A 12,455-nucleotide genomic window follows, 5' to 3' on the forward strand; every position below is an offset into this window, starting at 1 on the left:
TGGATGTGAGTGTTGGACTTATAAAGAAAGCTGAGAACCGAAGAATTGATCCTTTTGAACTGTGGTATTGGAGAAGACTCTTGAGAGTACCTTGGACTGCAATGAGATCTAACAAGTCCATCCTAAAGGAGATCACTCCTGAGTGTTCATTGGATGGACTGATGTAGAAGTTGAAACTCCAGTACCTTGGCCACCTGTTGTGAATAGCTGACACATTTGAAAAGATTCTGATGCTGGGAAACATTGAAGGCAGGAGAACTCTTCATGACAGAGGATAAGATGGTTGGATGGCATCACCAACTCAATGGACATGAGTTTCGATAAACTCCAGGAGTTGGTGATGGACAGAGAGGCCTGGCATGCTGCAGTCCATGGAGTCGTAAAGAGTTGGACATGACTGAGTGACTGAACTGAACTGAACAGTGACCCAAACAGAGATTCATACATGTCCAGATCCAGAGTCAGAAAGATAATATTTGAATTAGGGTCAGGGGAGAGAGTAGGAAGAAGGACCATTTGGAGTTGAAGGGTGAAAGATGAATGAAGAATATGATTAAAGTTCAAGGAGCTGTATGTCACAGCCTGAGGAGGGAGAAAGTGTTGGTAGAATCTGAAAGACATTTCTTAACTGTGCATCCATGCCTACTAAGTGGCTTCAGTCTTATCTTACTGTTTGAGACCCCATGGACTGTAGCCTGTCAGGCTCCTTTGTCCATGGGAATCTCTAGGCAAGAATACTGAAGTGGGTAGCCATTCCCTTCTCCAGGTTATCTTCCCAACCCAGGGGTCAAACCCATGCAGCACATGTAATCCCATGTTGTGGAGAAGCAGAGACTCCAATTTCATATGAGAGCCCAATAATTGGTGCCTCAACTGGGCATTTCTCAGCAAACTATGAAAAAAACCCTTGGGATAGGTATCAATATTCCCATCAGGAAATGCTTCAAATTGATTCCACCTTCAAAATAGGTTTGGATACTAAGCATATCTGACCCTGTCTCTGGTGTGAGCCCATGTATTGTCAGTTCTTGCTTGGATTACTGTAATAGCATCTAAACTGGACTGCTTGCTCTCAACTTTGACTTCCTATATTCTATTTCCAATACAGTATCTAGAGTAGTGCTTTTAGAACATAAAGTGGAACATGTTCCTTAACTAAACTCCAATGACAACACTACTCACTCAAAAATGCCAAAAGTCCTCAATACATGGCCCTGTACAATCTATACCCTTTTCAATTTCCTTTTTAATAACTCTCTCCCTTACTCATTTGTTCCAGGAACATGGTCCTCAAATCCACCATCATATGTCCTTTCTGGCCTTCGTGCTTACTGTTCTTTTTTCCTATGAAACTGTTGCCTCAGATATGAACATTGCTTCACGTTTTCACCTCCTGTTCGTCTTTGTTTGAAAGTCACCTTCTCAATGAGGACCACCCTGATTATCCTCCTTTAAGTTGCAATTTCTCCCAATCCTAGCACTTCCACCTCCTTGTCTCACAAACACACTTTTCCTTTTCTCATAGTACCTATTGTATTCTACACATCATCTTCTACTACAACACATGGCAAAATTCTATTCATAGTCTGCTGTTGACTTTTCCTTGCTAGAATGTAAACCAACGAAAGGATGAATCTTCGTGTTATCCACTGATTTATACCCCTAGCCTCTAAAGCAGCCTAGTACTATTATGTATTCAAATAAATTTTATAAGTTCCCAATTCTGGAAATTTCCAAAAATAGCTGGATGGGAATTTATGAGGATGAAAGATTTGCAGAAGTCAATCTGGGTAAGAGCTGAAGACAGCTGGAAATACTGTAAAACTGAAGTCACACATATATCCATTCTCTTATTAAACCCACTAAAATTATAGCTCAGTTCAGTCACTCAGTCGTGTCCAACTCTTTGCGACCCCATGAATCGCAGCACGCCAGGCCTCCCTGTCAATCACCAATTCCCAGAGTCCACCCAAACCTATGTCCATCGAGTTGGTGATGTCATCCAACCATCTCATCCTCTGTCATCCCCTTCTCCTCCTGCCCTCAATCTTTCCCAGCATCAGGGTCTTTTCAAATGAGTCAGCTCTTTGCATCAGGTGGCCAAAGTATTGGAGTTTCAGCTTCAGCATCAGTCCTTCCAATGAACACCCAGGACTGATCTCTTTAGGATGGACTGGTTGGATCTCCTTGCAGTCCAAGGGACTCCCAAGAGTCTTCTCTAACACCACAGTTCAAAAGCATCAATTCTTTGGTGCTCAGCTTTCTTTATAGTCCAACTCTCACATCCATACATGACCACTTGAAAAACCATAGCCTTGACTAGATGCACCTTTGTTAGCAAAGCAATGTCTCTGCTTTTTAATATGCTGTCTAGGTTATTCATAACTTTCCTTCCAAGAAGTAAGTGTCTTTTAATTTCATGGCTGCAATCACTATCTGCAGTGATTTTGGAGCCCCCAAATTTAAAGTCAGCCACTGTTTCCCCATCTATTTGCCACGAAGTGATGGGGCCAGATACTATGATCTTAGTTTTCTGAATGTTGAGCTTTAAACCAACTTTTTCACTCTCCTCTTTCACTTTCATCAGATGCTTTTTAGTTTTTCTTCACTTTCTGCCATAAGGGTGGTGTCATCTGCATATCTGAGGTTATTGATATTTCTCCTGGCAATCTTGATTCCAACTTGTGCTTCTTCCAGCCCAGCATTTCTCATGATGTACTCTGCATATAAGTTAAATAAGCAGGGTGACAATATAGAGCCTTAATGTACTTCTTTTCCTATTTGGAACCAGTCTATTGTTCCATGTCCAGTTCTAACTGTTGCTTCCTGATCTGTATATAGGTTTCTCAAGAGGCAGGTCAGGTGGTCTGATATTTCCATCTCTTTCTGAATTTTCCACAGTTTATTTTGATCCACACAGTCAAAAGCTTTGGCATAGTCAATAAAGCAGAAATAGATGTTTTTTTCTGGAACTCTCTTGCTTTTTCGATGATCCATTGGATGTTGGCAATTTAATCTCTGATTCCTCTGCCTTTTCTAAAACTAGCTTGAACACCTGGAAGTTCATGGTTCACCTATTGCTGAGGCCTGGCTTAGAAAATTTTGAGCATTACTTTACTAGCATGTGAGATGAGTACAATTGTGCAGTAGTTTGAGCCTTCTTTGGCATTGCCTTTCTTTGGGATTGGAATAGATACTGACCCTTTCCAGTCTGTGACCACTGCTGAGTTTTCCAAATTTGCTGGCATATTGAGTGCAGCACGTTCACGACATCATCTTTCAGGATTTGAAATAGCTCAACTGGAATTCCATCACTTCCACTAGCTTTGTTCATAGTGATGCTTCCTAAGGCCCACTTGACTTTACATTCCAGGGTGTCTGGCCCTAGGTGAGTGATTACACCATCTTGATTATCTGGGTCGTGAAGATCTTTCTTGTACAGTTCTTCTGTGTATTCTTGCTTACCTCTTCTTAATATCTTCTGCTTCTCTTAGGTCCCTACCATTTCTGTCCTTTATTGAGCCCATCTTTGCATGAATGTTCCCTTGGTATCTCTAATTTTCTTGAAGAGATCTCTAGTCTTTCCCATTCTATTGTTTTCCTCTATTTCTTTGCATTGATCACTGAGGAAGGCTTTCTTATCTCTCCTTGCTATTCTTCGGAACTCTGCATTCAAATGAGTATATCTTTCCTTTTCTCCTTTTTTTTTTTTTGCTTCTCTTCTTTTCACAGCTATTTTTAAGGCCTCCTCAGACAGCCATTTTGCTTTTTTGCATTTCTTTTTCTTGGGGATGGTCTTGATTCCTGTGTCCGGTACAATGTCACCGACCTCCATCCATAGTTCATCAGGCACTGTTGATCAGATCTAGTCCCTTAAATCTATTTCTCACTTCCACTGTATAGTCATAAGGGATTTTATTTAGGTCATACCTGAATGGTCTAGTGGTTTTCTCCACTTTTTTCCATTACAGTCTGAATTTGGCCATAAGGAGTTCATGATCTGAGCCATAGTCAGCTCCCGTTCCTGTTTTTGCTGACTGTATAGACCTTCTCCATCTTTGGCTGCAAAGAATATAATCAATCTGAATTCAGTGTTGACCATCTGTGATGTCCATGTGTAGAGTCTTCTCTTGTGTTGTTGGAAGAGGGTGTTTGCTATGACCTGTGTGTTCTCTTGGCAGAACTCTATTATCCTTTGCCCTGCTTCATTCTGTACTCCAAGGCCAAATTTTCTTGACTTCCTACTTTTGCATTCCTTTCCCCTATAATGAAAAGGACATCTTTTTTGGGTGTTAGTTCTAGAAGGTTTTGTAGATCTTCATGGAAGTAAAAATGTTTTTTCATTCACAAGAATAAAGAGAGTAGCAAGAAGAGGATGAAGAAAATTAGCAACAAATTTTAGTACATGCAAAGATGTCTGAGATAGATGGGGTTTCAAGTTTCTCCACTACACTAAATGACTTAAGGAAAGAAAGAAAATAATCTAACAAATTCATGCTGCACCAAAGAAGAAATGACTTAGAGTCAGAGACAAGAGAAGTGAAGAGAATTTTGGAAATGATGAAAAACTTCATCTGCAGGAAGATAACATTGAAGCGGCCTACACAAGAACCAATTCCGTCAGAACATGACAACAAATAACTACAGTAGAATAAAGAGGCAAGTGTAGGGAAAAATTAGAAATGAAAATGTGGTGATAGAATAATGGTTGGTAAAAGTAAATGGGAAAGAAAAACTGAAAAACAAGGTGATTATAAATCTATTAAAAACTAAAGTTTGATTAACCCTTCCTTAACTGGTTAAGTTGTAAATCATGTAAGTAATTACTGTTGAATTATAAAATAGATGTTATTCATATTAGCAGTGTAGGCAGAGAAAGAAAGTTTGTGTTAGGAAAGGGGCTTAGTGTTAGAAAGTAAATCTGAATCTCATATTGTGTGGAATCAATTGTTGTTTAGTCATTAAATTGTGTCTGACTCTTTTGCAATCCTATGGACTGTAGCCTGCCAAGCTCCTCTGTCCATGGGATTTCCCAGGCAAGAATACTGGAATAGGTTGCCATTTCTTTCTCCAGGGGATCTTCCCAACCCAGGGATTGAACCCACATCTCCTGCACTGGCTGCAGATTCTTTACCACTAAGTTAATGTGGGTGGAATCAAGGAATAACATCTAAACTTTTAAAAAAATCAAGTAATAGTAGTAAAGCATATCATTTGAAAATTAGGTCATAAATATCTGAAACAAAATGCCAGAAGAGTTGGAAAGTATATTTCCTCAAGAAGTGGGACTTGGAGATAATGTTCTGTGGAAATGGAAAAAATGAGTGCTAATCATAAGCCTATAGTGCTATTTTACTTTTAAAGTTAAATGCAAGTGTTATTTTAATAAAAATAAATATAAACAAATACAGGTTTGTCAGATTTATACTTTGCGATTGCAAACAAACAAGGGGAATCATACCACAAATAAAAATGTTAAATATAAATGTCTTTAAGTGATGGGGCTACAGGTAATTTTGCTTTTTATTCATGTTGTTGGATTTTTCTAATTGCTCAATAATATGTGTGCATTACTTTTGTAATTGTAAATCTCAGCAACATTCTTTCTTTAAAAAAAAATGCAAAACCCTGCCTTCATTTATCAGATGAAAAAAATGGGCTTTGGAAGGATAACTGACTAATCAAGGTACATAGTTAATTAGTGTGAGATAAAACTAGAGAGTATATATTTTCATCTTTTAATTCCTGTTCCAAGTATTTCTTCACTAAGATCTTTTATCTTCAAAAGTGAGTATAAAAATAAAAATCAGATAATGTGGGTTAAAATTACATTTATTTTGAATAAGTAACTCTAAGGAAAGAATTTTTCATCATATTCTATATGTTACCTATGTTAAAATTCAATCTAATTACAGGAAAGACAGAGGTTATAATAAACACTTAGAAAAGTGTAAGCATATCTGGAAACAGGCCTAAATGATTCAGCAGCTGGAGTTTGATGAAGACATTAGTGAAAGCCAGAGTTGAAGTGGTTGGAATTTAAGTCACTTGCATGTATGTGTTAATACTTGCTTGGTGTGTGGTTGGTTGGTTTACTTTGAGGGCACTGGGGAGGAAGTGTGGGGAATAGGCTCGAAGCATGTGGGTAAGATTGGTAGAAAAGAGTTTGCTTTCATAGAAATTTTTCTGGCAAAGATTTCTCATCAAATATCACAGATCATATTTTAACTTAATATCTTAAAAATACTGACTGAATGACTACATATATCAAGTATTGTACAAGGTTCTGGATATATTTCTTCAGTACACTTCATTATTGTTAGTATTATTTTTCATGATAATAGTTTCTACTACTTTACTCTGATCTCCAGAGACTTGAAAGTTCTGTAGCAAGTACTCCTTGTGGTCCTCTGAAAACTAATGCAAATAATAAATGATAAAACTAATTTAGGTTATATGATTATCATGGTATTTAAAATAAAAATTTTAAAAATAAGCCTGTATTCTATTTTGTCTTCTCATTTCAGAAAATCTTTGCCTGCATCTTATTTCATCAATAAATCATTAAAATTCAATTTAGCCTGGCATCTCAAATTTTAATTCTGATAGGATTAGATTATTTTTTCTTTCCATGTTAGAGCATTGTTTTTTGTTTGTTTGTTTTGTTTTTTGCTTTACCAAACCATCATATTTTAGTTTAGGTTTTTAAGCTGTTTATGTATATAGGGGTAGAGCTGATGAACAAAGTTGTGATAGTTTCAGATGAACAGCAAAGGGACGCAGCATACATATACATGCATCCATTCTCCCCCAAACTTCCCTCCCATCTAGGCTGTCACAAAACATTGAGCAGAGTTCCCTGTGCTATACAGTAGGACCTTGTTGATTATCCATTTTAAATGTAGCAGTGTGTACATGTTAATACCAAACTCCCTATCTCTTCACCTGCCCTCATTCTTCTCCCCCAGCCACCATAAGTTCACTCTGTAAGTCTGTTTCTGTTTTGTAAATAAGTTCGTTTGTGTGATTTCTTTTTCAATTCCGCATCTAAAGAACGTCATACCATTCCTTCTTTGCATTCTTTTTTTTTTTTTTAAGATTTTTCTTACTGCTGAAGAATGTAGTTTTTTTCTTTGAACATCCAGCAGAGGGCATGAAAGCCTACCTATAATTCTAGCCCAATAGCCAGATTTGATGCAACGGCTAAATGAAACCATGAAGCTAGGTTTTTGACAGACCCTAGCAGAATGTAATAACAATGAGCTTCGAATTTGTAAAGAGGAATTTTGTACTTTAGCTCATATTGCTCACAATGAAGCTGACCATCAGACAAGATGCATGCCATCAGAAAATCTGGGTAATTTGAAATATATTTCTGCAGATGATGTCTGTGAGTTTGAGCTGCCTAAAAAGGCAGACTAATTTATGTATATGCTCCTCCCTTGGACTGTAACATCTACAGTACTGACCCTGTAGGTCTAGTCTGTTTCTTTTTTTACCTGACTATGAGTTCCCCTTTAATTTTCAGTTTTGTAGTTCCAAATTTGTTTCATTTGTGTTAGGAGCACAACTTTTATAAAATACAACCATAAAATTCAATATCTTTCACGGAAATGAAATAGAGCTAGGATCGGACTGTATAGCATTCAGGTGGACAATAAAATGAAACTCAACCAGAATATTATATTTAAGGCAAAATGTGAAATACTTCAGGTTTGAATAAGAGAAAATGAGACAGTGAAAATGTGTTGGCTATAAGGCTCCACTATAAATGATTTTTTTTATCAGAACAAAGAAAGGAAATAGAGTATACATTTCAAAAGAATCTTTCAGGTTTGAATTCATTTTGCTTTGTGATTTTGAACAAAATAACAATACAGGTTTTTCCCCCCCTGTTTAATACTATATCCTGGAAAGTAGCATATCTTTTTATTTTACTAAATGTTGTTCTGGGAGAATGAAATGAAAGTAATATCCATTTACAAAATGGCATAATTTGGTGATAAACAAAAATGTAATTGCATTTGTGCACTTGAAAATAGTTATTTTTTCCTCTTCTAGAATTATGTCAGGGTAGACATACTATCTGACTGATGAAACGAGGAATGTATATCAATCAAAATGTCAGATTTTTATATTAGTAAAATGAAAAATGGGCTTCCCTGGTAGCTAAGATGGTAGAGTCTACCTGCAAAGCAGCAGACCTAGGTTCAATCCCTGGGTTGGGATATCCCCTGTTGGAGGGCATGGCAACCCGCTCCAGTCTTCTTGCCTGGAGAATCCCATGGGCAAAGGACCCTGGTGGGCTAGAGTCCACAGTGTTGCAAAGTGTCGGACATGCCTGAGCGACTAAGCACAGCACACCACGACTGAGTGACTAAGCAGAGCACAGCACAAGATGAAAAATGGTATTTCTCAGAAGCGCTGACATTATCAATGAATGCAGGTATCATCATTTCACTATTATGTTTATTGAGGGAAGGATTCCTCTTTGAAAAACCTATTTATGAGATGCAGTAAGTAAAACTATGAGAATTTCCCTTTCTCTAGTAATTAATTATAATGTAATTATATCTGTCTTTATATTTAATAAAGCATCAGTTTTCTTTTTCCATGGATATGAAAATGGAATTCATGAATCAATTCAGATTATTCTCTAATTTATGTATCTAAATCTGGATAAATTTATAATGCTAAAAAATCTGACTAGTTGCTATTTAGATTTAGAAGGACCTGAAACAATTATCTTTTTTTTTCTTGAAAAATATTGTTAGATACAAATAAGAAAACCTAAGTATTTATTTTAGGACTTCCCCGGTGGCGCTAGTGGTAGAGAACCTTCCTGATGTCTGGGGAGTTCATAATTTCCTCAGTTCTGTCTGGTCCCAAGAAAAATTTGAAGCAACGGACAGACCAGTGTTACAGCTTTTGAACAGACCAGTGTTACAGCTCCGTGTTACAGCTCAATTTTATTTAGAAAGTAAAGGAAAATACATCCTTGAGGCATAAGGGCACGCCAATCCAAAAGACACGAAGAGAAGAGATGCCCCCAGCCCAATTTTGGCTCCTATTTTTATGTCTTTTCTCCTCCCCTTGAGCCTGCCCTATGTAAACTGGGCTAGCCAGGAGTGCTGTTTATTTTACCTGAGGTCTTCACTCTGGTCCTCGGAACTTCCTTTGTTCTATCTTTGTGGGCTTTTCCCTTCCCTTCCCTTCCGCCATTCTGGACTTCTTTTTTCTAGTCTAACTACCTAACACTGCCAATGCAGGAGACATAAGAGACACAGGTTCAATCCCTGGGTTGGGAAGATCCTTTGGAGTAGGAAATGGCAACCCAATCCAGTATTCTTTGCCTGGAAAATCCAATGGATAGAGGAGCGTGATGAGCAACAGTCCATAGAGTTGCAAAGATTTGGTCATGACTCAAGGATTTATTTAAACTAACTTTAAATACACACAAGGATTTATTTTAAACAATCAGTGGGCCATTGAATGCTTACCTGACACCATACGAAGTGCTTGTCACTTGTGACATGGCCAACAACATAGACTGATGTTACATTAGGAGAGTTGGATGAAGGCATGGGAATGCCAGTCTCTTAAGGATGCCAAAACATTACTGTGGTTCTTTCTGAAGATAATGGCTTTTTAAGGAGGGTTTGCAGTTGAAAGGAACACTTTGGTAAGCTGTGTAAGGAGCAGCCAGTCAAGGAGCAAACACTCAGGTAACAATAGATGGTAACTAAAAAGGGTAAGTCTGTAACTGCATGACTTCCATTTTGTTGTTTGAAGTTTAAGTGTTTGGGACTGAAACTAAACTATGCAAGACAAGAGATTGTCTACATTTTTACTATAATTCTATTAGTGTAAGGAGAGGATTCCATTGAGAATTGGTATATGCTCAGAATCCAAGACTGGAATGCTCCATGTGATTAAGCCTCCACTGTGTTTTTAGCCTCTGATTTTGGTTTTCCAAAGACGCACTTTTTTCTTAGTTTCCTTCATTTTTGTTTTGTATGTTTTAGACAAGGTTTGCTGAGTCCTTCAGTTTATTCTGTATTAAGCCATTCGATTATTTTTTTATTTACTAACTTGAAGCTTTTCCCTTTGTCAGTAAAATAAAGCACCCCTCTGATTTCCTCCTCTAATCAATACTTCTTGCTCCATAGTTTTAGAAAACAAAGGCATTGTATAATGTTGTTTCAATTTAGTAAAAAGAAAACAAAACTTGTAGCTAGAGTCTTTCCTCTTCTTCCCCTAACTCTTTAGGCTATGTAGGCTTAGCTTAGCATACAAAAACTTAATTTAGAAAGTAGCAGAAATGTTTAATGATTCCTACAACCCTCCTCAATTTTCTGCCAATATCCAAAATTTCCCCCAGCAAACTCAGGAAGACCCTAAATGGACACATCTATTTGGCTTCATTTTCCTTTATCTATGCAAAGGCTGTATCACAAAACCATTCCCTTAACATCCATTTTCAACTGCAGTCCCTCTCTACTTAAGTATTGTCAACACATTTAATCCACCAGTTTTGTGGAAGCAGTTGAGTTTTTGTGAAGGAAACCTTATAGCACTTTGAATTTTTCTTTTTCTTTTTTTTTTTTTTAAGGAGTTACAATAAAAATTTTTATTTAAGTTTGGTCAGTACAGGTAAGATATACTGGAGTCACAGAGCAATATGCATTAACAGGATAATTAACAGCACTTTGAATTTTTCAAAGGTCACCTAAATCCTGATTCAAATGCAGATTTTAGAAATTAAAGTTACGGTATTGTATTTGAACCATAGCAAATGCAGAGTGTGGATCTTGCATTTAGAATCAGTTGAAAAGGACATTTTTTCAGACAATTAGAACAAAGTAGACATTGGGGAACAGATATTACTGAGTTATTAATTGTTGATTTTGTTTGTAGTCTTTATGAGTGAAATTATGTGATTTCTAAGATCTATTTTAAACAATCAATTGAGCATTCTTATTTTCTTATTTAGCTCTGGAGACTGTCCCTCTGAATTTGAGCATATGTCCATTTTTCACTTATTATTACAGCTTTTGCTTAGAGTATATTTTATTTTAAAAATACTGCATTTATTAGACAATTGCATACCAAAATTCAGCTACTCAAATTTGGATTTACTTATTTTTGATATGCACAAAAACATTTTTACTTATTTTTATTTTATTTTAAAATCAACTTGGTTTCAAACTTTCAAACTTAAATGAAAACTTTAAATTGCATAAGTGGAAACATGCTTTTTCAAATCCACATAAAAATGAGTAGGTTGCTATAAAATAAAAATATTTAATGTATCACCTAAAAATATTTCAAATACTATTGCTAGTAAGTACAATATAACACATTTTGAGAAAATAAATACATGTTTTGAAATTGGAAATAGACCATAGCAAGGAACCAAAAGGAAAACAAAACCCATAATTTACATCTCCAGAAATAAATATGCAAACAAGTAGTGATTATTTAAAAAAGTTTATCAACTGTACTCAACTTAGGTAAATGAAAATCAAAACAATGTATCATTTTTAACCATAAAAATGGAAACAGTATTAAACATTGCTAATATCATGTGTTGGCAACGCTGTGGGGAAATAAGCATTTTTATATACCACTGGGGGAAGTATGAATTAACATAACATTTCTTGGAGGCCAATTTGGCTACATGTATCAAAAATGATAATACATATTTTCATGGATTTGATACTTCTACACACAGAAGGCAATTTTATAGTTATAATCCTACAAGAAGGCAAAGATGTTTTCAAAAGCATATTCATTGTCACTGTGCTTAATAATAGGAAAAATGGCAGCAACAATGGAGATGATTAAGGAAACAAACAATGGTACATATGAACAAAGAACTATGCAGCCATTAAAAAGAATGAGGTGATATAGGAAATGCTATTAAGTATGAAAAGTGAAAGTGAAAATCTTTCAGTCATGTCTGACTCTTTGTGATCCCATGTATATACAGTCCCTGGAATTCTCCAGGCTGCAGTACTGGAGTGGATAGCCATTCCCTTCTCCAGGGGATCTTCCCAGCCCGGGGATCAAACCCAGATCTCCCGCATTGCAAGGAGACTGCAGGATTCTTTACTATTTGAGCCACCAGGGAAGCCCAGGAATACTAGAGTGGGTATCTTATCCTTTCTTTCTAACCCAGGAATCGAACCAGGGTCTCCTGCATTGCAGGCAGATTCTTTACTAGCTGAGCTACCAGGGAAGCTCATCAATAAGTATAGCTAACTATTAATTTTATTTTTAAAGAGAAGATAAAGAATAGCAGTATGGTGTATATATTTTCAAAGGATTTATATATGCCATAAATTTCAAATCTTTTCTTTGTTAGGATAGAAGAAATACATGGTAGTTATATGTCTTGGGAGAGAGATGGTGGGGGAAAACCATAAAGGTGGGTAAAAGAGACATTGTATAAT

The sequence above is a fragment of the Odocoileus virginianus genome, chromosome 4 (assembly GCF_023699985.2).
Source record: "Odocoileus virginianus isolate 20LAN1187 ecotype Illinois chromosome 4, Ovbor_1.2, whole genome shotgun sequence".
Lineage (NCBI taxonomy): Eukaryota > Metazoa > Chordata > Mammalia > Artiodactyla > Cervidae > Odocoileus > Odocoileus virginianus.